This window comes from Anarhichas minor, unplaced genomic scaffold, assembly GCF_050575085.1.
Source record: "Anarhichas minor isolate MPS153535 unplaced genomic scaffold, ASM5057508v1 ptg000001l, whole genome shotgun sequence".
Classification (NCBI taxonomy): domain Eukaryota; kingdom Metazoa; phylum Chordata; class Actinopteri; order Perciformes; family Anarhichadidae; genus Anarhichas; species Anarhichas minor.
Window position 1 is genome coordinate 1,971,748 of NW_027466447.1, and position 20,753 is coordinate 1,992,500.

General features: G+C 39.6%; 41 non-coding genes across 41 annotated transcripts; all 41 read right to left on the reverse strand.

The window, feature by feature from the left end:
• Positions 1 to 7,329: 7,329 nt before the first annotated feature.
• trnaa-ugc (transfer RNA alanine (anticodon UGC)) lies at positions 7,330 to 7,401 on the reverse strand. The gene has a single exon. It is a non-coding gene; the product is annotated as a tRNA-Ala (tRNA).
• Positions 7,402 to 7,656: 255 nt separating this feature from the next.
• On the reverse strand, positions 7,657 to 7,738 carry trnas-aga (transfer RNA serine (anticodon AGA)). Its single transcript has one exon. It is a non-coding gene; the product is annotated as a tRNA-Ser (tRNA).
• A 195-nt stretch (positions 7,739 to 7,933) lies between these two features.
• trnaa-ugc (transfer RNA alanine (anticodon UGC)) lies at positions 7,934 to 8,008 on the reverse strand. The gene has a single exon. It is a non-coding gene; the product is annotated as a tRNA-Ala (tRNA).
• Positions 8,009 to 8,263: 255 nt separating this feature from the next.
• On the reverse strand, positions 8,264 to 8,345 carry trnas-aga (transfer RNA serine (anticodon AGA)). Its single transcript has one exon. It is a non-coding gene; the product is annotated as a tRNA-Ser (tRNA).
• A 207-nt stretch (positions 8,346 to 8,552) lies between these two features.
• trnaa-ugc (transfer RNA alanine (anticodon UGC)) lies at positions 8,553 to 8,625 on the reverse strand. The gene has a single exon. It is a non-coding gene; the product is annotated as a tRNA-Ala (tRNA).
• Positions 8,626 to 8,879: 254 nt separating this feature from the next.
• trnas-aga (transfer RNA serine (anticodon AGA)) lies at positions 8,880 to 8,961 on the reverse strand. Its single transcript has one exon. It is a non-coding gene; the product is annotated as a tRNA-Ser (tRNA).
• A 195-nt stretch (positions 8,962 to 9,156) lies between these two features.
• On the reverse strand, positions 9,157 to 9,228 carry trnaa-ugc (transfer RNA alanine (anticodon UGC)). The gene has a single exon. It is a non-coding gene; the product is annotated as a tRNA-Ala (tRNA).
• Positions 9,229 to 9,483: 255 nt separating this feature from the next.
• Positions 9,484 to 9,565, reverse strand: trnas-aga (transfer RNA serine (anticodon AGA)). Its single transcript has one exon. It is a non-coding gene; the product is annotated as a tRNA-Ser (tRNA).
• A 195-nt stretch (positions 9,566 to 9,760) lies between these two features.
• On the reverse strand, positions 9,761 to 9,832 carry trnaa-ugc (transfer RNA alanine (anticodon UGC)). Its single transcript has one exon. It is a non-coding gene; the product is annotated as a tRNA-Ala (tRNA).
• A 255-nt stretch (positions 9,833 to 10,087) lies between these two features.
• trnas-aga (transfer RNA serine (anticodon AGA)) lies at positions 10,088 to 10,169 on the reverse strand. Its single transcript has one exon. It is a non-coding gene; the product is annotated as a tRNA-Ser (tRNA).
• Positions 10,170 to 10,376: 207 nt separating this feature from the next.
• Positions 10,377 to 10,448, reverse strand: trnaa-ugc (transfer RNA alanine (anticodon UGC)). Its single transcript has one exon. It is a non-coding gene; the product is annotated as a tRNA-Ala (tRNA).
• A 255-nt stretch (positions 10,449 to 10,703) lies between these two features.
• On the reverse strand, positions 10,704 to 10,785 carry trnas-aga (transfer RNA serine (anticodon AGA)). Its single transcript has one exon. It is a non-coding gene; the product is annotated as a tRNA-Ser (tRNA).
• A 195-nt stretch (positions 10,786 to 10,980) lies between these two features.
• Positions 10,981 to 11,052, reverse strand: trnaa-ugc (transfer RNA alanine (anticodon UGC)). Its single transcript has one exon. It is a non-coding gene; the product is annotated as a tRNA-Ala (tRNA).
• A 255-nt stretch (positions 11,053 to 11,307) lies between these two features.
• Positions 11,308 to 11,389, reverse strand: trnas-aga (transfer RNA serine (anticodon AGA)). The gene has a single exon. It is a non-coding gene; the product is annotated as a tRNA-Ser (tRNA).
• A 195-nt stretch (positions 11,390 to 11,584) lies between these two features.
• On the reverse strand, positions 11,585 to 11,656 carry trnaa-ugc (transfer RNA alanine (anticodon UGC)). Its single transcript has one exon. It is a non-coding gene; the product is annotated as a tRNA-Ala (tRNA).
• A 255-nt stretch (positions 11,657 to 11,911) lies between these two features.
• Positions 11,912 to 11,993, reverse strand: trnas-aga (transfer RNA serine (anticodon AGA)). Its single transcript has one exon. It is a non-coding gene; the product is annotated as a tRNA-Ser (tRNA).
• A 195-nt stretch (positions 11,994 to 12,188) lies between these two features.
• Positions 12,189 to 12,260, reverse strand: trnaa-ugc (transfer RNA alanine (anticodon UGC)). The gene has a single exon. It is a non-coding gene; the product is annotated as a tRNA-Ala (tRNA).
• Positions 12,261 to 12,515: 255 nt separating this feature from the next.
• On the reverse strand, positions 12,516 to 12,597 carry trnas-aga (transfer RNA serine (anticodon AGA)). Its single transcript has one exon. It is a non-coding gene; the product is annotated as a tRNA-Ser (tRNA).
• Positions 12,598 to 12,792: 195 nt separating this feature from the next.
• Positions 12,793 to 12,864, reverse strand: trnaa-ugc (transfer RNA alanine (anticodon UGC)). The gene has a single exon. It is a non-coding gene; the product is annotated as a tRNA-Ala (tRNA).
• A 271-nt stretch (positions 12,865 to 13,135) lies between these two features.
• On the reverse strand, positions 13,136 to 13,217 carry trnas-aga (transfer RNA serine (anticodon AGA)). Its single transcript has one exon. It is a non-coding gene; the product is annotated as a tRNA-Ser (tRNA).
• Positions 13,218 to 13,412: 195 nt separating this feature from the next.
• Positions 13,413 to 13,484, reverse strand: trnaa-ugc (transfer RNA alanine (anticodon UGC)). The gene has a single exon. It is a non-coding gene; the product is annotated as a tRNA-Ala (tRNA).
• Positions 13,485 to 13,757: 273 nt separating this feature from the next.
• trnas-aga (transfer RNA serine (anticodon AGA)) lies at positions 13,758 to 13,839 on the reverse strand. The gene has a single exon. It is a non-coding gene; the product is annotated as a tRNA-Ser (tRNA).
• Positions 13,840 to 14,034: 195 nt separating this feature from the next.
• Positions 14,035 to 14,106, reverse strand: trnaa-ugc (transfer RNA alanine (anticodon UGC)). The gene has a single exon. It is a non-coding gene; the product is annotated as a tRNA-Ala (tRNA).
• Positions 14,107 to 14,379: 273 nt separating this feature from the next.
• On the reverse strand, positions 14,380 to 14,461 carry trnas-aga (transfer RNA serine (anticodon AGA)). The gene has a single exon. It is a non-coding gene; the product is annotated as a tRNA-Ser (tRNA).
• Positions 14,462 to 14,656: 195 nt separating this feature from the next.
• Positions 14,657 to 14,728, reverse strand: trnaa-ugc (transfer RNA alanine (anticodon UGC)). Its single transcript has one exon. It is a non-coding gene; the product is annotated as a tRNA-Ala (tRNA).
• A 273-nt stretch (positions 14,729 to 15,001) lies between these two features.
• trnas-aga (transfer RNA serine (anticodon AGA)) lies at positions 15,002 to 15,083 on the reverse strand. Its single transcript has one exon. It is a non-coding gene; the product is annotated as a tRNA-Ser (tRNA).
• Positions 15,084 to 15,278: 195 nt separating this feature from the next.
• trnaa-ugc (transfer RNA alanine (anticodon UGC)) lies at positions 15,279 to 15,350 on the reverse strand. The gene has a single exon. It is a non-coding gene; the product is annotated as a tRNA-Ala (tRNA).
• Positions 15,351 to 15,623: 273 nt separating this feature from the next.
• On the reverse strand, positions 15,624 to 15,705 carry trnas-aga (transfer RNA serine (anticodon AGA)). Its single transcript has one exon. It is a non-coding gene; the product is annotated as a tRNA-Ser (tRNA).
• A 195-nt stretch (positions 15,706 to 15,900) lies between these two features.
• On the reverse strand, positions 15,901 to 15,972 carry trnaa-ugc (transfer RNA alanine (anticodon UGC)). Its single transcript has one exon. It is a non-coding gene; the product is annotated as a tRNA-Ala (tRNA).
• Positions 15,973 to 16,245: 273 nt separating this feature from the next.
• Positions 16,246 to 16,327, reverse strand: trnas-aga (transfer RNA serine (anticodon AGA)). Its single transcript has one exon. It is a non-coding gene; the product is annotated as a tRNA-Ser (tRNA).
• Positions 16,328 to 16,522: 195 nt separating this feature from the next.
• On the reverse strand, positions 16,523 to 16,594 carry trnaa-ugc (transfer RNA alanine (anticodon UGC)). Its single transcript has one exon. It is a non-coding gene; the product is annotated as a tRNA-Ala (tRNA).
• Positions 16,595 to 16,867: 273 nt separating this feature from the next.
• Positions 16,868 to 16,949, reverse strand: trnas-aga (transfer RNA serine (anticodon AGA)). Its single transcript has one exon. It is a non-coding gene; the product is annotated as a tRNA-Ser (tRNA).
• Positions 16,950 to 17,144: 195 nt separating this feature from the next.
• trnaa-ugc (transfer RNA alanine (anticodon UGC)) lies at positions 17,145 to 17,216 on the reverse strand. Its single transcript has one exon. It is a non-coding gene; the product is annotated as a tRNA-Ala (tRNA).
• A 634-nt stretch (positions 17,217 to 17,850) lies between these two features.
• Positions 17,851 to 17,932, reverse strand: trnas-aga (transfer RNA serine (anticodon AGA)). Its single transcript has one exon. It is a non-coding gene; the product is annotated as a tRNA-Ser (tRNA).
• Positions 17,933 to 18,127: 195 nt separating this feature from the next.
• Positions 18,128 to 18,199, reverse strand: trnaa-cgc (transfer RNA alanine (anticodon CGC)). The gene has a single exon. It is a non-coding gene; the product is annotated as a tRNA-Ala (tRNA).
• Positions 18,200 to 18,472: 273 nt separating this feature from the next.
• On the reverse strand, positions 18,473 to 18,554 carry trnas-aga (transfer RNA serine (anticodon AGA)). Its single transcript has one exon. It is a non-coding gene; the product is annotated as a tRNA-Ser (tRNA).
• A 195-nt stretch (positions 18,555 to 18,749) lies between these two features.
• Positions 18,750 to 18,821, reverse strand: trnaa-cgc (transfer RNA alanine (anticodon CGC)). Its single transcript has one exon. It is a non-coding gene; the product is annotated as a tRNA-Ala (tRNA).
• Positions 18,822 to 19,455: 634 nt separating this feature from the next.
• Positions 19,456 to 19,534, reverse strand: trnas-aga (transfer RNA serine (anticodon AGA)). Its single transcript has one exon. It is a non-coding gene; the product is annotated as a tRNA-Ser (tRNA).
• A 185-nt stretch (positions 19,535 to 19,719) lies between these two features.
• trnaa-cgc (transfer RNA alanine (anticodon CGC)) lies at positions 19,720 to 19,791 on the reverse strand. The gene has a single exon. It is a non-coding gene; the product is annotated as a tRNA-Ala (tRNA).
• A 273-nt stretch (positions 19,792 to 20,064) lies between these two features.
• Positions 20,065 to 20,143, reverse strand: trnas-aga (transfer RNA serine (anticodon AGA)). Its single transcript has one exon. It is a non-coding gene; the product is annotated as a tRNA-Ser (tRNA).
• Positions 20,144 to 20,334: 191 nt separating this feature from the next.
• On the reverse strand, positions 20,335 to 20,406 carry trnaa-cgc (transfer RNA alanine (anticodon CGC)). Its single transcript has one exon. It is a non-coding gene; the product is annotated as a tRNA-Ala (tRNA).
• Positions 20,407 to 20,753: the final 347 nt, after the last annotated feature.

Sequence of the window (20,753 nt, forward strand, 5' to 3'; positions counted from 1 at the left end):
GCAGTAAAGTGCTGAAAGCTGCAGATATTCATGAACATGACATCAGACTGTGAAATCAACTGTCCTGACGTAGTATTTTGAAGAAAATCTTTGAAACTATGTTTACTTTCACAAAATCCACTTTTTTGAAGAAAATCTTTGAAACTATGTTTACTTTCACAAAATCAACTTTTTTGAAGAAAATCTTTTAAACTATATTTACTTTCACAAAATCAACTTTTGGCCTCCTCTGCCTGAAACATCTTTTAAGAGCATAAAAAGTGAAAATGCATCTCTAGGCAGTAAAGTGCTGAAAGCTGCAGATATTCATGAACATGACATCAGACTGTGAAATCAACTGTCCTGACGTAGTATTTTGAAGAAAATCTTTGAAACTATGTTTACTTTCACAAAATCCACTTTTTTAAAAAAAATCTTTGAAACTATGTTTACTTTCACAAAATCAACTTTTGGCCTCCTCTCTGCCTGAAACATCTTTTAAGAGCATAAAAAGTGAAAATGCATCTCTAGGCAGGAAAGTGCTGAAAGCTGCAGATATTCATGAACATGACATCAGACTGTGAAATCAACTGTCCTGACGTAGTATCTTGAAGAAAATCTTTGAAACTATGTTTACTTTCACAAAATCAACTTTTGGCCTGCTCTCTGCCTGAAACGTCTTTTAAAAGCATAAAAAGTGAAAATGCATCTCTAGGCAGGAAAGTGCTGAAAGCTGCAGGTATTCATGAGAATGACATCAAACTGGAATCAACTGTCCTGAGGCAGTTCTTTGAAGAAAATCTTTGAAATTATGTTTACTTTCACAAAATCAACTTTTTTGAAGAACATCTTTGAAACTATGTTTACTTTCACAAAATCCACTTTTTTAAAGAAAATCTTTGAAACTATGTTTACTTTCACAAAATCCACTTTTTTAAAGAAAATCTTTGAAACTATGTTTACTTTCACAAAATCAACTTTTGGCCTCCTCTCTGCCTGAAACGTCTTTTAAGAGCATAAAAAGTGAAAATGCATCTCTAGGCAGTAAAGTGTTGAAAGCTGCAGATATTCATGAACATGACATCAGACTGTGAAATCAACTGTCCTGACATAGTATTTTGAAGAAAATCTTTGAAACTATGTTTACTTTCACAAAATCCACTTTTTTGAAGAAAATCTTTGAAACTATGTTTACTTTCACAAAATCAACTTTTGGCCTCCTCTGCCTGAAACATCTTTTAAGAGCATAAAAAGTGAAAATGCATCTCTAGGCAGGAAAGTGCTGAAAGCTGCAGATATTCATGGACATGACATCAGACTGTGAAATCAACTGTCCTGACGTAGTATCTTGAAGAAAATCTTTGAAACTATGTTTACTTTCACAAAATCAACTTTTGGCCTGCTCTCTGCCTGAAACGTCTTTTAAAAGCATAAAAAGTGAAAATGCATCTCTAGGCAGGAAAGTGCTGAAAGCTGCAGGTATTCATGAGAATGACATCAAACTGGAATCAACTGTCCTGAGGCAGTTCTTTGAAGAAAATCTTTGAAATTATGTTTACTTTCACAAAATCAACTTTTTTGAAGAACATCTTTGAAACTACGTTTACTTTCACAAAATCAACTTTTGGCCTCCTCTCTGCCTGAAACGTCTTTTAAGAGCATAAAAAGTGAAAATCCATCTCTAGGCAGGAAAGTGCTGAAAGCTGCAGGTATTCATGAGAATGACATCAAACTGGAATCAACTGTCCTGAGGCAGTTCTTTGAAGAAAATCTTTGAAATTATGTTTACTTTCACAAAATCAACTTTTTTGAAGAAAATCTTTGAAACTATGTTTACTTTCACAAAATCAACTTTTTTGAAGAACATCTTTGAAACTACGTTTACTTTCACAAAATCAACTTTTGGCCTCCTCTCTGCCTGAAACGTCTTTTAAGAGCATAAAAAGTGAAAATCCATCTCTAGGCAGGAAAGTGCTGAAAGCTGCAGATATTCATGAACATGACATCAGACTGTGAAATCAACTGTCCTGACGTAGTATTTTGAAGAAAATCTTTGAAACTATGTTTACTTTCACAAAATCAACTTTTGGCCTGCTCTCTGCCTGAAACGTCTTTTAAAAGCATAAAAAGTGAAAATGCATCTCTAGGCAGGAAAGTGCTGAAAGCTGCAGGTATTCATGAGAATGACATCAAACTGGAATCAACTGTCCTGACATAGTATTTTGAAGAAAATCTTTGAAACTATGTTTACTTTCACAAAATCAACTTTTGGCCTCCTCTGCCTGAAACATCTGTTAAGAGCATAAAAAGTGAAAATCCATCTCTAGGCAGGAAAGTGCTGAAAGCTGCAGGTATTCATGAGAATGACATCAAACTGGAATCAACTGTCCTGAGGCAGTTCTTTGAAGAAAATCTTTGAAATTATGTTTACTTTCACAAATCAACTTTTGGCCTCCTCTCCCTGAAAAGTCTTTTAAGAGCATGAAAAGTGAAAATGCATCTCTAGGCAGTAAAGTGCTGAAAGCTGCAGATATTCATGAACATGACATCAGACTGTGAAATCAACTGTCCTGACGTAGTATTTTGAAGAAAATCTTTGAAACTATGTTTACTTTCACAAAATCCACTTTTTAAAAGAAAATCTTTGAAACTATGTTTACTTTCACAAAATCAACTTTTTTGAAGAAAATCTTTGAAACTATGTTTACTTTCACAAATCAACTTTTGGCCTCCTCTCCCTGAAACGTCTTTTAAGAGCATGAAAAGTGAAAATGCATCTCTAGGCAGGAAAGTGCTGAAAGCTGCAGATATTCATGAACATGACATCAGACTGTGAAATCAACTGTCCTGACGTAGTATTTTGAAGAAAATCTTTGAAACTATGTTTACTTTCACAAAATCCACTTTTTTGAAGAAAATCTTTGAAACTATGTTTACTTTCACAAAATCAACTTTTGGCCTCCTCTGCCTGAAACATCTTTTTCATAGCATAAAAAGTGAAAATGCATCTCTTGGCAGGAAAGTGCTGAAAGCTGCAGGTATTCATGAACATGACATCAGACTGTGAAATCAACTGTCCTGACGTAGTATTTTGAAGAAAATCTTTGAAACTATGTTTACTTTCACAAAATCCACTTTTTTGAATAAACTCTTTGAAACTATGTTTACTTTCACAAAATCAACTTTTGGCCTCCTCTCTGCCTGAAACATCTTTTTCAGAGCATAAAAAGTGAAAATGCATCTCTTGGCAGGAAAGTGCTGAAAGCTGCAGGTATTCATGAACATGACATCAGACTGTGAAATCAACTGTCCTGACGTAGTTCTTTGAAGAAAATCTTTGAAACTATGTTTGCTTTCACAAAATCCACTTTTTTGAAGAGAATCTTTGAAACTATGTTTACTTTCACAAAATCAACTTTTGGCCTCCTCTCTGCCTGAAACGTCTTTTTCAGAGCATAAAAAGTGAAAATGCATCTCTTGGCAGGAAAGTGCTGAAAGCTGCAGATATTCATGAACATGACATCAAACTGTGAAATCAACTGTCCTGAGGCAGTTCTTTGAAGAAAATCTTTGAAATTATGTTTACTTTCACAAAATCCACTTTTTTGAAGAAAATCTTTGAAACTATGTTTACTTTCACAAAATCCACTTTTTTGAAGAAAATCTTTGAAACTATGTTTACTTTCACAAAATCAACTTTTGGCCTCCTCTCTGCCTGAAACGTCTTTTTCAGAGCATAAAAAGTGAAAATGCATCTCTTGGCAGGAAAGTGCTGAAAGCTGCAGATATTCATGAACATGACATCAAACTGTGAAATCAACTGTCCTGAGGCAGTTCTTTGAAGAAAATCTTTGAAATTATGTTTACTTTCACAAAATCCACTTTTTTGAAGAAAATCTTTGAAACTATGTTTACTTTCACAAAATCCACTTTTTTGAAGAAAATCTTTGAAACTATGTTTACTTTCACAAAATCAACTTTTGGCCTCCTCTCTGCCTGAAACGTCTTTTTCAGAGCATAAAAAGTGAAAATGCATCTCTAGGCAGGAAAGTGCTGAAAGCTGCAGATATTCATGAACATGACATTAGACTGTGAAATCAACTGTCCTGACGTAGTTCTTTGAAGAAAATCTTTGAAACTATGTTTGCTTTCACAAAATCCACTTTTTTGAAGAAAATCTTTGAAACTATGTTTACTTTCACAAAATCCACTTTTGGCCTCCTCTCTGCCTGAAACGTCTTGTAAGAGCATAAAAAGTGAAAATGCATCTCTAGGCAGGAAAGTGCTGAAAGCTGCAGATATTCATGAACATGACATCAAACTGTGAAATCAACTCTCCTGACGTAGTTCTTTGAAGAAAATCTTTGAAACTATGTTTACTTTCACAAAATCCACTTTTTTGAAGAAAATCTTTGAAACTATGTTTACTTTCACAAATTCAACTTTTGGCCTCCTCTCTGCCTGAAACGTCTTTTAAGAGCATAAAAAGTGAAAATGCATCTCTAGGCAGGAAAGTCCTGAAAGCTGCAGGTATTCATGAGAATGACATCAAACTGTGAAATCAACTGTCCTGAGGCAGTTCTTTGAAGAAAATCTTTGAAACTATGTTTACTTTTACAAAATCCACTTTTTTGAAGAGAATCTTTGAAACTATATTTACTTTCACAAAATCCACTTTTTTGAAGAAAATCTTTGAAACTGTTTGCTTTCACAAAATCAACTTTTTTGAAGAAAATCTTTGAAACTATGTTTACTTTCACATAATCAACTTTTGGCCTCCTCTCTGCCTGAAACGTCTTTTAAGAGCATAAAAAGTGAAAATCCATCTCTAGGCAGGAAAGTGCTGAAAGCTGCAGATAGTCATGAACATGACATCAGACTGTGAAATCAACTGTCCTGATGTAGTATTTTGAAGAAAATCTTTGAAAATCTTTGAAAATCTTTGAAAATCTTTGAAACTACTACATTAGACTGTGAAATCAACTGTCCTCACGTAGTATTTTGAAAAAAATCTTTGAAACTATGTTTACTTTCACAAAATCCACTTTTTTAAAGAAAATCTTTGAAACTATGTTTACTTTCACAAAATCCACTTTTTTGAAGAAAATCTTTGAAACTATGTTTACTTTCACAAAATCAACTTTTGGCCTCCTCTCTGCCTGAAACGTCTTGTAAGAGCATAAAAAGTGAAAATGCATCTCTAGGCAGGAAAGTCCTGAAAGCTGCAGGTATTCATGAGTATGACATCAAACTGGAATCAACTGTCCTGAGGCAGTTCTTTGAAGAACATCTTTGAAACTATGTTTACTTTCACAAAATCCACTTTTTTGGCCTCTGTTTTGATGACACATGACAGCAAATTCAATCATTCAAGTTTAACATGTCAAACATTGCAGTCACTTGAAAATTAGAAAATTAATATTCAGTTCTACAAAGAGATTTACATGTGTGTGGGGAAAGATACCCTACCTTTTTAGCTGGAGAACTGGAGCAGGAGGGTGCGTCATCCGCCATCCTGAAATTTCTTGGTTGTGGGGGTGTCTGCAGTTTAGAAACCTGACGACACAATACCAATTTAATTCATTAAAGGTTTACATTATGTCAAACATTGCAGCCACTAGACAATGAAAACATGAATATTCATTTGTCTAAATCACCTTTTGAGGAGGAGAATTTGAGGGAGTGGGTGCTTTCTCCTTAGACCAGAATGGTATGGCTGGTGGAGGCGTTTCAACCTTCTGACAACACATGATACCAAGTTCATGGACCTTTAAAACTAATACATACTCGGTATATTTTCATTATATGCAGACAATTATGTCAAATGCAGCAGAAAGCCAGGCGTGTATATTTAATGTTTAGGTACCTGTTTGTTTAAAGTTGGAGTGATCTGGCCGGCATCTGCCAGGTTGAGCGTTGTCCAATGCAGTTTTAGGGCCCGTGATCTCTTCCCCTTCCTCGGCATCTTGGAAAATACATTGTGATGAAAAACAATTCTAATAAATTTGTTGTTCAGAAATGTTGTATAATATTAACACTTGTGATAGTCATGCAGTTATCTTTATTGTTCAGCCAACACATGGTTTTGTTATTCTAAATTTCTGGTCTGGTTGATAATGTGGGGTCATGAGCAAGTTATGAATTTTGCTACATGTGCAAGTTGTTTTAGAAGTCTTGTATATATTATTAGTACTGCTCTTGAAAGGTGGATTCAGGTAACTTACCGTGGAAATGCAAAGGATACCTAAACAAGGAGAAACTTACCAAATACGTTAATTTCAACAATAATATGAAATTCAGAAATGCTAATAGCAAAAATAATATGCCGTCTTTATAACTATCGTTATGTGCCCTAAACTAGCAAAGTAAACTATACAAAAATACAATGTACTATAAAGCTATCATAAAATCGAACCTAATCTAATCTAATGAAACACTGTCCTGTAATCACAATTAATGAATGTATTGAATGTAAAGTGTACCTTTAAAGCTTGCTCAGAAAAAAATTCCAATGACGTGTGCGATTTTGAAGTGCCTTAAAAAAGGTCCATGTAATTATTTGACAGTCACTACAAAGACTCTTGAAAGTTGAGCAATTTGTCAACATTACAAATTTGCTGTAAACAAAATGCTTACCTGAAAAGGTGACGTGATGGTGTAAAGAGGAAGATCTGGGTGGAGGTGAATTGTTTGTCTATAACAGAAACAAACTAGTGAGTTTCACACGTAACTGTAAATGCTTAACACAATGTATTTTATCAGAAACATTGGTCCATTTATTAATCATGTCATATTCAAAACATGTTAGGCAGGGTTAGCAAGGGTTACATTTTCATGGTAGTTGATGCTACTGACATCACTCACCGGTAAAGAACTGCTCCATAGCTGTCAATCTGTGGGTGAAAGAAAGTATTAAACCTTGTAGAGTAAATGTTCAATAGCTTCATGTAAGATATGATATTAAAGAATATATTGTTTATTCCAAATATATCAGTGCTGGATCAAGGCTCAGTCAGTAATTAGTTTACATCGTGTCCAAAACTTCACTGTGGCTAAATGTCTCACATGCCTCAGCAGTGCAAACAGGTTTAATCTAACAAATTAAATCCAACAATATTGGAGCAAGCACAGGAGCAATTTTGGGGTTAAGTGTCTTGCTCAAGGACACATCAACAAGCAACTGGAGCGGCCCTCATATCCACTTCGCGCCACAAGCTAGCCACACACTACAGAACAATTTTCTGTAACACTGTTCAATTTTGCTTGCCATAGTGATACTTGGTGCATTCTTTCATTTGCTCTATGTATGTTTTGGATGTCAATTTTCGTAACAGTGACCATAATACCTGATGGAGATGCGGGGGATTGAACCCCGGGCCTCATACATGCAAAGCACGCGCTCTACCACTGAGCTACATCCCCCACCAATGATCACAAATTGTCGACCCTTCTTCGAGATACCTAAATAAAGGAAGAAATATGACAAAAAACGATAGATGCAGACTTGTATATGCACTTGTATAGTACTGTGAAATTCCAGGAAGTTGAGATTTACAATGTGACAAGATACACAAGGAAGTGTTCGCTAAATCAACAACTTTGAGGCTGCTCTTTATCTAAGCTCAACCTGAAATGTCTCAGCATGGAGGTTTTATGGTGAGGCAACAAAGTGTCTTTCGTTGTTGGCAGGGTTTGAACCTGCGAAGGGAGACCCCAATGGATTTCTAGTCCATCGCCTTAACCACTCGGCCACAACAACCCACGGGACGGTATTAAACCAACTTTCAGAAGTTCTAAGAACTGTCTCAGTGGCTGAAAAAGACACTTACAAAGAACACTTTTCTGTAACACTGTTGTTCAATTTTGCTTGCCATAGTGATAGTTGGTGCATTCTTTCATTTGCTCTATGTATGTTTTGGATGTCAATTTTCGTAACAGTGACCATAATACCTGATGGAGATGCGGGGGGGGATTGAACCCCGGGCCTCATACATGCAAAGCACGCACTCTACCACTGAGCTACATCCCCCACCAATGATCACAAATTGTCGACCCTTCTTCGAGATACCTAAATAAAGGAAGAAATATGACAAAAAACGATAGATGCAGACTTGTATATGCACTTGTATAGTACTGTGAAATTCCAGGAAGTTGAGATTTACAATGTGACAAGATACACAAGGAAGTGTTCGCTAAATCAACAACTTTGAGGCTGCTCTTTATCTAAGCTCAACCTGAAATGTCTCAGCATGGAGGTTTTATGGTGAGGCAACAAAGTGCATTTCATTGTTGGCAGGGTTTGAACCTGCGAAGGGAGACCCCAATGGATTTCTAGTCCATCGCCTTAACCACTCGGCCACAACAACCCACGGGACGGTATTAAACCAACTTTCAGAAGTTCTAAGAACTGTCTCAGTGGCTGAAAAAGACACTTACAAAGAACACTTTTCTGTAACACTGTTGTTCAATTTTGCTTGCCATAGTGATAGTTGGTGCATTCTTTCATTTGCTCTATGTATGTTTTGGATGTCAATTTTCGTAACAGTTACGACCTGTTACGAAAGTCAACCTGATGGAGATGCGGGGGATTGAACCCCGGGCCTCATACATGCAAAGCACGCGCTCTACTACTGAGCTACATCCTCCACCAATGATCACAAATTGTCGACCCTTCTTCGAGATACCTAAATAAAGGAAGAAATATGACAAAAAACGATAGATGCAGACTTGTATATGCACTTGTATAGTACTGTGAAATTCCAGGAAGTTGAGATTTACAATGTGACAAGATACACAAGGAAGTGTTCGCTAAATCAACAACTTTGAGGCTGCTCTTTATCTAAGCTCAACCTGAAATGTCTCAGCATGGAGGTTTTATGGTGAGGCAACAAAGTGCATTTCATTATTGGCAGGGTTTGAACCTGCGAAGGGAGACCCCAATGGATTTCTAGTCCATCGCCTTAACCACTCGGCCACAACAACCCACGGGATGGTATTAAACCAACTTTCAGAAGTTCTAAGAACTGTCTCAGTGGCTGAAAAAGACACTTACAAAGAACACTTTTCTGTAACACTGTTGTTCAATTTTGCTTGCCATAGTGATAGTTGGTGCATTCTTTCATTTGCTCTATGTATGTTTTGGATGTCAATTTTCTTAACAGTGACCATAATACCTGATGGAGATGCGGGGGATTGAACCCCGGGCCTCATACATGCAAAGCACGCGCTCTACCACTGAGCTACATCCCCCACCAATGATCACAAATTGTCGACCCTTCTTCGAGATACCTAAATAAAGGAAGAAATATGACAAAAAACGATAGATGCAGACTTGTATATGCACTTGTATAGTACTGTGAAATTCCAGGAAGTTGAGATTTACAATGTGACAAGATACACAAGGAAGTGTTCGCAAAATCAACAACTTTGAGGCTTCTCTTTATCTAAGCTCAACCTGAAATGTCTCAGCATGGAGGTTTTATGGTGAGGCAACAAAGTGTCTTTCGTTGTTGGCAGGGTTTGAACCTGCGAAGGGAGACCCCAATGGATTTCTAGTCCATCGCCTTAACCACTCGGCCACAACAACCCACGGGACGGTATTAAACCAACTTTCAGAAGTTCTAAGAACTGTCTCAGTGGCTGAAAAAGACACTTACAAAGAACACTTTTCTGTAACACTGTTGTTCAATTTTGCTTGCCATAGTGATAGTTGGTGCATTCTTTCATTTGCTCTATGTATGTTTTGGATGTCAATTTTCGTAACAGTGACCATAATACCTGATGGAGATGCGGGGGATTGAACCCCGGGCCTCATACATGCAAAGCACGCGCTCTACTACTGAGCTACATCCCCCACCAATGATCACAAATTGTCGACCCTTCTTCGAGATACCTAAATAAAGGAAGAAATATGACAAAAAACGATAGATGCAGACTTGTATATGCACTTGTATAGTACTGTGAAATTCCAGGAAGTTGAGATTTACAATGTGACAAGATACACAAGGAAGTGTTCGCTAAATCAACAACTTTGAGGCTGCTCTTTATCTAAACTCAACCTGAAATGTCTCAGCATGGAGGTTTTATGGTGAGGCAACAAAGTGTATTTCGTTGTTGGCAGAGTTTGAACCTGCGAATGGAGACCCCAATGGATTTCTAGTCCATCGCCTTAACCACTCGGCCACAACAACCCACGGGACGGTATTAAACCAACTTTCAGAAGTTCTAAGAACTGTCTCAGTGGCTGAAAAAGACACTTACAAAGAACACTTTTCTGTAACACTGTTGTTCAATTTTGCTTGCCATAGTGATAGTTGGTGCATTCTTTCATTTGCTCTATGTATGTTTTGGATGTCAATTTTCGTAACAGTTACGACCTGTTACGAAAGTCAACCTGATGGAGATGCGGGGGATTGAACCCCGGGCCTCATACATGCAAAGCACGCGCTCTACTACTGAGCTACATCCCCCACCAATGATCACAAATTGTCGACCCTTCTTCGAGATACCTAAATAAAGGAAGAAATATGACAAAAAACGATAGATGCAGACTTGTATATGCACTTGTATAGTACTGTGAAATTCCAGGAAGTTGAGATTTACAATGTGACAAGATACACAAGGAAGTGTTCGCTAAATCAACAACTTTGAGGCTGCTCTTTATCTAAGCTCAACCTGAAATGTCTCAGCATGGAGGTTTTATGGTGAGGCAACAAAGTGCATTTCATTATTGGCAGGGTTTGAACCTGCGAAGGGAGACCCCAATGGATTTCTAGTCCATCGCCTTAACCACTCGGCCACAACAACCCACGGGATGGTATTAAACCAACTTTCAGAAGTTCTAAGAACTGTCTCAGTGGCTGAAAAAGACACTTACAAAGAACACTTTTCTGTAACACTGTTGTTCAATTTTGCTTGCCATAGTGATAGTTGGTGCATTCTTTCATTTGCTCTATGTATGTTTTGGATGTCAATTTTCTTAACAGTGACCATAATACCTGATGGAGATGCGGGGGATTGAACCCCAGGCCTCATACATGCAAAGCACGCGCTCTACCACTGAGCTACATCCCCCACCAATGATCACAAATTGTCGACCCTTCTTCGAGATACCTAAATAAAGGAAGAAATATGACAAAAAACGATAGATGCAGACTTGTATATGCACTTGTATAGTACTGTGAAATTCCAGGAAGTTGAGATTTACAATGTGACAAGATACACAAGGAAGTGTTCGCAAAATCAACAACTTTGAGGCTTCTCTTTATCTAAGCTCAACCTGAAATGTCTCAGCATGGAGGTTTTATGGTGAGGCAACAAAGTGTCTTTCGTTGTTGGCAGGGTTTGAACCTGCGAAGGGAGACCCCAATGGATTTCTAGTCCATCGCCTTAACCACTCGGCCACAACAACCCACGGGACGGTATTAAACCAACTTTCAGAAGTTCTAAGAACTGTCTCAGTGGCTGAAAAAGACACTTACAAAGAACACTTTTCTGTAACACTGTTGTTCAATTTTGCTTGCCATAGTGATAGTTGGTGCATTCTTTCATTTGCTCTATGTATGTTTTGGATGTCAATTTTCGTAACAGTGACCATAATACCTGATGGAGATGCGGGGGATTGAACCCCGGGCCTCATACATGCAAAGCACGCGCTCTACTACTGAGCTACATCCCCCACCAATGATCACAAATTGTCGACCCTTCTTCGAGATACCTAAATAAAGGAAGAAATATGACAAAAAACGATAGATGCAGACTTGTATATGCACTTGTATAGTACTGTGAAATTCCAGGAAGTTGAGATTTACAATGTGACAAGATACACAAGGAAGTGTTCGCTAAATCAACAACTTTGAGGCTGCTCTTTATCTAAGCTCAACCTGAAATGTCTCAGCATGGAGGTTTTATGGTGAGGCAACAAAGTGCATTTCATTGTTGGCAGGGTTTGAACCTGCGAAGGGAGACCCCAATGGATTTCTAGTCCATCGCCTTAACCACTCGGCCACAACAACCCACGGGACGGTATTAAACCAACTTTCAGAAGTTCTAAGAACTGTCTCAGTGGCTGAAAAAGACACTTATAAAGAACACTTTTCTGTAACACTGTTGTTCAATTTTGCTTGCCATAGTGATAGTTGGTGCATTCTTTCATTTGCTCTATGTATGTTTTGGATGTCAATTTTCGTAACAGTGACCATAATACCTGATGGAGATGCGGGGGATTGAACCCCGGGCCTCATACATGCAAAGCACGCGCTCTACTACTGAGCTACATCCCCCACCAATGATCACAAATTGTCGACCCTTCTTCGAGATACCTAAATAAAGGAAGAAATATGACAAAAAACGATAGATGCAGACTTGTATATGCACTTGTATAGTACTGTGAAATTCCAGGAAGTTGAGATTTACAATGTGACAAGATACACAAGGAAGTGTTCGCTAAATCAACAACTTTGAGGCTTCTCTTTATCTAAGCTCAACCTGAAATGTCTCAGCATGGAGGTTTTATGGTGAGGCAACAAAGTGTATTTCATTGTTGGCAGGGTTTGAACCTGCGAAGGGAGACCCCAATGGATTTCTAGTCCATCGCCTTAACCACTCGGCCACAACAACCCACGGGACGGTATTAAACCAACTTTCAGAAGTTCTAAGAACTGTCTCAGTGGCTGAAAAAGACACTTACAAAGAACACTTTTCTGTAACACTGTTGTTCAATTTTGCTTGCCATAGTGATAGTTGATGCATTCTTTCATTTGCTCTATGTATGTTTTGGATGTCAATTTTCGTAACAGTGACCATAATACCTGATGGAGATGCGGGGGATTGAACCCCGGGCCTCATACATGCAAAGCACGCGCTCTACCACTGAGCTACATCCCCCACCAATGATCACAAATTGTCGACCCTTCTTCGAGATACCTAAATAAAGGAAGAAATATGACAAAAAACGATAGATGCAGACTTGTATATGCACTTGTATAGTACTGTGAAATTCCAGGAAGTTGAGATTTACAATGTGACAAGATACACGGAAGTGTTCGCTAAATCAACAACTTGTGTCAAACCATCAACTTTGAGGCTGCTTTTTATCGAAGCTCAACCTGAAATGTCTCAGCATGGAGGTTTTATGGTGAGGCAACAAAGTGTCTTTCGTTGTTGGCAGGGTTTGAACCTGCGAAGGGAGACCCCAATGGATTTCTAGTCCATCGCCTTAACCACTCGGCCACAACAACCCACGGGACGGTATTAAACCAACTTTCAGAAGTTCTAAGAACTGTCTCAGTGGCTGAAAAAGACACTTACAAAGAACACTTTTCTGTAACACTGTTGTTCAATTTTGCTTGCCATAGTGATAGTTGGTGCATTCTTTCATTTGCTCTATGTATGTTTTGGATGTCAATTTTCGTAACAGTGACCATAATACCTGATGGAGATGCGGGGGATTGAACCCCGGGCCTCATACATGCAAAGCACGCGCTCTACCACTGAGCTACATCCCCCACCAATGATCACAAATTGTCGACCCTTCTTCGAGATACCTAAATAAAGGAAGAAATATGACAAAAAACGATAGATGCAGACTTGTATATGCACTTGTATAGTACTGTGAAATTCCAGGAAGTTGAGATTTACAATGTGACAAGATACACAAGGAAGTGTTCGCTAAATCAAAAACTTGTGTCAAACCATCAACTTTGAGGCTGCTTTTTATCTAAGCTCAACCTGAAATGTCTCAGCATGGAGGTTTTATGGTGAGGCAACAAAGTGTCTTTCGTTGTTGGCAGGGTTTGAACCTGTGAAGGGAGACCCCAATGGATTTCTAGTCCATCGCCTTAACCACTCGGCCACAACAACCCACGGGACGGTATTAAACCAACTTTCAGAAGTTCTAAGAACTGTCTCAGTGGCTGAAAAAGACACTTACAAAGAACACTTTTCTGTAACACTGTTGTTCAATTTTGCTTGCCATAGTGATAGTTGGTGCATTCTTTCATTTGCTCTATGTATGTTTTGGATGTCAATTTTCGTAACAGTGACCATAATACCTGATGGAGATGCGGGGGATTGAACCCCGGGCCTCATACATGCAAAGCACGCGCTCTACTACTGAGCTACATCCCCCACCAATGATCACAAATTGTCGACCCTTCTTCGAGATACCTAAATAAAGGAAGAAATATGACAAAAAACGATAGATGCAGACTTGTATATGCACTTGTATAGTACTGTGAAATTCCAGGAAGTTGAGATTTACAATGTGACAAGATACACAAGGAAGTGTTCGCTAAATCAACAACTTGTGTCAAACCATCAACTTTGAGGCTGCTTTTTATCGAAGCTCAACCTGAAATGTCTCAGCATGGAGGTTTTATGGTGAGGCAACAAAGTGTCTGTCGTTGTTGGCAGGGTTTGAACCTGCGAAGGGAGACCCCAATGGATTTCTAGTCCATCGCCTTAACCACTCGGCCACAACAACCCACAGGACGGTATTAAACCAACTTTCAGAAGTTCTAAGAACTGTCTCAGTGGCTGAAAAAGACACTTACAAAGAACACTTTTCTGTAACACTGTTGTTCAATTTTGCTTGCCATAGTGATAGTTGGTGCATTCTTTCATTTGCTCTATGTATGTTTTGGATGTCAATTTTCGTAACAGTGACCATAATACCTGATGGAGATGCGGGGGATTGAACCCCGGGCCTCATACATGCAAAGCACGCGCTCTACTACTGAGCTACATCCCCCACCAATGATCACAAATTGTCGACCCTTCTTCGAGATACCTAAATAAAGGAAGAAATATGACAAAAAACGATAGATGCAGACTTGTATATGCACTTGTATAGTACTGTGAAATTCCAGGAAGTTGAGATTTACAATGTGACAAGATACACAAGGAAGTGTTCGCTAAATCAACAACTTGTGTCAAACCATCAACTTTGAGGCTGCTTTTTATCTAAGCTCAACCTGAAATGTCTCAGCATGGAGGTTTTATGGTGAGGCAACAAAGTGTCTTTCGTTGTTGGCAGGGTTTGAACCTGCGAAGGGAGACCCCAATGGATTTCTAGTCCATCGCCTTAACCACTCGGCCACAACAACCCACGGGACGGTATTAAACCAACTTTCAGAAGTTCTAAGAACTGTCTCAGTGGCTGAAAAAGACACTTACAAAGAACACTTTTCTGTAACACTGTTGTTCAATTTTGCTTGCCATTGTGATAGTTGGTGCATTCTTTCATTTGCTCTATGTATGTTTTGGATGTCAATTTTCGTAACAGTGACCATAATACCTGATGGAGATGCAGGGGATTGAACCCCGGGCCTCATACATGCAAAGCACGCGCTCTACTACTGAGCTACATCCCCCACCAATGATCACAAATTGTCGACCCTTCTTCGAGATACCTAAATAAAGGAAGAAATATGACAAAAAACGATAGATGCAGACTTGTATATGCACTTGTATAGTACTGTGAAATTCCAGGAAGTTGAGATTGACAATGTGACAAGATACACAAGGAAGTGTTCGCTAAATCAACAACTTGTGTCAAACCATCAACTTTGAGGCTGCTTTTTATCTAAGCTCAACCTGAAATGTCTCAGCATGGAGGTTTTATGGTGAGGCAACAAAGTGTCTTTTGTTGTTGGCAGGGTTTGAACCTGTGAAGGGAGACCCCAATGGATTTCTAGTCCATCGCCTTAACCACTCGGCCACAACAACCCACGGGACGGTATTAAACCAACTTTCAGAAGTTCTAAGAACTGTCTCAGTGGCTGAAAAAGACACTTACAAAGAACACTTTTCTGTAACACTGTTGTTCAATTTTGCTTGCCATAGTGATAGTTGGTGCATTCTTTCATTTGCTCTATGTATGTTTTGGATGTCAATTTTCGTAACAGTGACCATAATACCTGATGGAGATGCGGGGGATTGAACCCCGGGCCTCATACATGCAAAGCACGCGCTCTACTACTGAGCTACATCCCCCACCAATGATCACAAATTGTCGACCCTTCTTCGAGATACCTAAATAAAGGAAGAAATATGACAAAAAACGATAGATGCAGACTTGTATATGCACTTGTATAGTACTGTGAAATTCCAGGAAGTTGAGATTTACAATGTGACAAGATATACAAGGAAGTGTTCGCTAAATCAACAACTTGTGTCAAACCATCAACTTTGAGGCTGCTTTTTATCTAAGCTCAACCTGAAATGTCTCAGCATGGAGGTTTTATGGTGAGGCAACAAAGTGTCTTTCGTTGTTGGCAGGGTTTGAACCTGTGAAGGGAGACCCCAATGGATTTCTAGTCCATCGCCTTAACCACTCGGCCACAACAACCCACGGGACAGTATTAAACCAACTTTCAGAAGTTCTAAGAACTGTCTCAGTGGCTGAAAAAGACACTTACAAAGAACACTTTTCTGTAACACTGTTGTTCAATTTTGCTTGCCATTGTGATAGTTGGTGCATTCTTTCATTTGCTCTATGTATGTTTTGGATGTCAATTTTCGTAACAGTGACCATAATACCTGATGGAGATGCAGGGGATTGAACCCCGGGCCTCATACATGCAAAGCACGCGCTCTACTACTGAGCTACATCCCCCACCAGTGATCACAAATTGTCGACCCTTCTTCGAGATACCTAAATAAAGGAAGAAATATGACAAAAAACGATAGATGCAGACTTGTATATGCACTTGTATAGTACTGTGAAATTCCAGGAAGTTGAGATTTACAATGTGACAAGATACACAAGGAAGTGTTCGCTAAATCAACAACTTGTGTCAAACCATCAACTTTGAGGCTGCTTTTTATCTAAGCTCAACCTGAAATGTCTCAGCATGGAGGTTTTATGGTGAGGCAACAAAGTGTCTTTTGTTGTTGGCAGGGTTTGAACCTGTGAAGGGAGACCCCAATGGATTTCTAGTCCATCGCCTTAACCACTCGGCCACAACAACCCACGGGACGGTATTAAACCAACTTTCAGAAGTTCTAAGAACTGTCTCAGTGGCTGAAAAAGACACTTACAAAGAACACTTTTCTGTAACACTGTTGTTCAATTTTGCTTGCCATAGTGATAGTTGGTGCATTCTTTCATTTGCTCTATGTACGTTTTGGATGTCAATTTTCGTAACAGTGACCATAATACCTGATGGAGATGCGTGGGATTGAACCCCGGGCCTCATACATGCAAAGCACGCGCTCTACCACTGAGCTACATCCCCCACCAATGATCACAAATTGTCGACCCTTCTTCGAGATACCTAAATAAAGGAAGAAATATGACAAAAAACGATAGATGCAGACTTGTATATGCACTTGTATAGTACTGTGAAATGCAACTGTGAAGTTTAGAAATTAAGCTTGGAAAAACTCCTCGCACCACTATACAAGCAGTCACAGTGGAAATGTTGGACATTTGCTGCCTTTCTGCTTACTATCTGACTACAAAACTTAGCAACAGTGTACTCTCACTGGAAGAAAATGACTCAGATGGCCGGAAATCTAACAGGGGCCAACTGCTTGGAAGAAAGCTATGCTCACCACTGTACCACCATTGGTGGGCCAAAGGCTTTCACAGCATAGTCGGCCATTTACCTGGGCACTGAGACTGAAAAGAGCTCTGCATTTATAAAGTGAAAGGAGCTGCATTGGAAGGGATGGCTCACTTCATCTATCTGTGACATTATACAATATTGTCCAGGAAGTTGAGATTTACAATGTGACAAGATACACCAGGAAGTGTTTGCTAAATCAACAACTTGTGTCAAACCATCAACTTTGAGGCTGCTCTTTATCTAAGCTCAACCTGAAATGTCTCAGCATGGAGGTTTTATGGTGAGGCAACAAAGTGTCTTTCGTTGTTGGCAGGGTTTGAACCTGCGCGGGGAGACCCCAATGGATTTCTAATCCATCGCCTTAACCACTCGGCCACAACAACCCACAGGACAGTATTAAACCAACTTTCAGAAGTTCTAAGAACTGTCTCAGTGGCTGAAAAAGATACTTACAAAGAACACTTTTCTGTAACACTGTTGTTCAATTTTGTTTGCCATAGTGATAGTTGGTGCATTCTTTCATTTGCTCTATGTATGTTTTGGATGTCAATTTTCGTAACAGTGACCGTAATACCTGATGGAGATGCGGGGGATTGAACCCCAGGCCTCATACATGCGAAGCACGTGCTCTACCACTGAGCTACATCCCCCACCAATGATCACAAATTGTCGACCCTTCTTCGAGATACCTAAATAACGGAAGCAATATGACAAAAAACGATAGATGCAGACTTGTATATGCACTTGTATAGTACTGTGAAATTCCAGGAAGTTGAGATTTACAATGTGACAAGATACACCAGGAAGTGTTTGCTAAATCAACAACTTCTGTCAAACCATCAACTTTGAGGCTGGTCTTTATCTAAGCTCAACCTGAAATGTCTCAGCATGGAGGTTTTATGGTGAGGCAACAAAGTGTCTTTCGTTGTTGGCAGGGTTTGAACCTGCGCGGGGAGACCCCAATGGATTTCTAATCCATCGCCTTAACCACTCGGCCACAACAACCCACAGGACAGTATTAAACCAACTTTCAGAAGTTCTAAGAACTGTCTCAGTGGCTGAAAAAGGCACTTACAAAGAACACTTTTCTGTAACACTGTTGTTCAATTTTGCTTGCCATAGTGATAGTTGGTGCATTCTTTCATTTGCTCTATGTATGTTTTGGATGTCAATTTTCGTTACAGTGACCATAATACCTGATGGAGATGCGGGGGATTGAACCCCGGGCCTCATACATGCGAAGCACGCGCTCTACCACTGAGCTACATCCCCCACCAATGATCACAAATTGTCGACCCTTCTTCGAGATACCTAAATAACGGAAGCAATATGACAAAAAACGATAGATGCAGACTTGTATATGCACTTGTATAGTACTGTGAAATGCAACTGTGAAGTTTAGAAATTAAGCTTGGAAAAACTCCTCGCACCACTATACAAGCAGTCACAGTGGAAATGTTGGACATTTGCTGCCTTTCTGCTTACTATCTGACTACAAAACTTAGCAACAGTGTACTCTCACTGGAAGAAAATGACTCAGATGGCCGGAAATCTAACAGGGGCCAACTGCTTGGAAGAAAGCTATGCTCACCACTGTACCACCATTGGTGGGCCAAAGGCTTTCACAGCATAGTCGGCCATTTACCTGGGCACTGAGACTGAAAAGAGCTCTGCATTTATAAAGTGAAAGGAGCTGCATTGGAAGGGATGGCTCACTTCATCTATCTGTGACATTATACAATATTGTCCAGGAAGTTGAGATTTACAATGTGACAAGATACACCAGGAAGTGTTTGCTAAATCAACAACTTGTGTCAAACCATCAACTTTGAGGCTGCTCTTTATCTAAGCTCAACCTGAAATGTCTCAGCATGGAGGTTTTATGGTGAGGCAACAAAGTGTCTTTCGTTGTTGGCAGGGTTTGAACCTGCGCGGGGAGACCCCAATGGATTTCTAGTCCATCACCTTAACCACTCAGCCACCACGGGACAGTATTAAACCAACTTTCAGAAGTTCTAAGAACTGTCTCAGTGGCTGAAAAAGACACTTACAAAGAACACTTTTCTGTAACACTGTTGTTCAATTTTGCTTGCCATAGTGATAGTTGGTGCATTCTTTCATTTGCTCTATGTATGTTTTGGATGTCAATTTTCATAACAGTAATACCTGATGGAGATGCGGGGGATTGAACCCCGGGCCTCATACATGCGAAGCACGCGCTCTACCACTGAGCTACATCCCCCACCAATGATCACAAATTGTCGACCCTTCTTCGAGATACCTAAATAACGGAAGCAATATGACAAAAAACGATAGATGCAGACTTGTATATGCACTTGTATAGTACTGTGAAATTCCAGGAAGTTGAGATTTACAATGTGACAAGATACACCAGGAAGTGTTTGCTAAATCAACAACTTGTGTCAAACCATCAACTTTGAGGCTGCTCTTTATCTAAGCTCAACCTGAAATGTCTCAGCATGGAGGTTTTATGGTGAGGCAACAAAGTGTCTTTCGTTGTTGGCAGGGTTTGAACCTGGGCGGGGAGACCCCAATGGATTTCTAGTCCATCGCCTTAACCACTCGGCCACCACGGGACAGTATTAAACCAACTTTCAGAAGTTCTAAGAACTGTCTCAGTGGCTGAAAAAGACACTTACAAAGAATACTTTTCTGTAACACTGTTGTTCAATTTTGCTTGCCATAGTGATAGTTGGTGCATTCTTTCATTCGCTCTATGTATGTTTTGGATGTCAATTTTCGTAACAGTGACCGTGATACCTGATGGAGATGCGGGGGATTGAACCCCGGGCCTCATACATGCGAAGCACGCGCTCTACCACTGAGCTACATCCCCCACCAATGATCACAAATTGTCGACCCTTCTTCGAGATACCTAAATAACGGAAGCAATATGACAAAAAACGATAGATGCAGACTTGTATATGCACTTGTATAGTACTGTGAAATGCAACTGTGAAGTTTAGAAATTAAGCTTGGAAAAACTCCTCGCACCACTATACAAGCAGTCACAGTGGAAATGTTGGACATTTGCTGCCTTTCTGCTTACTATCTGACTACAAAACTTAGCAACAGTGTACTCTCACTGGAAGAAAATGACTCAGATGGCCGGAAATCTAACAGGGGCCAACTGCTTGGAAGAAAGCTATGCTCACCACTGTACCACCATTGTTGGGCCAAAGG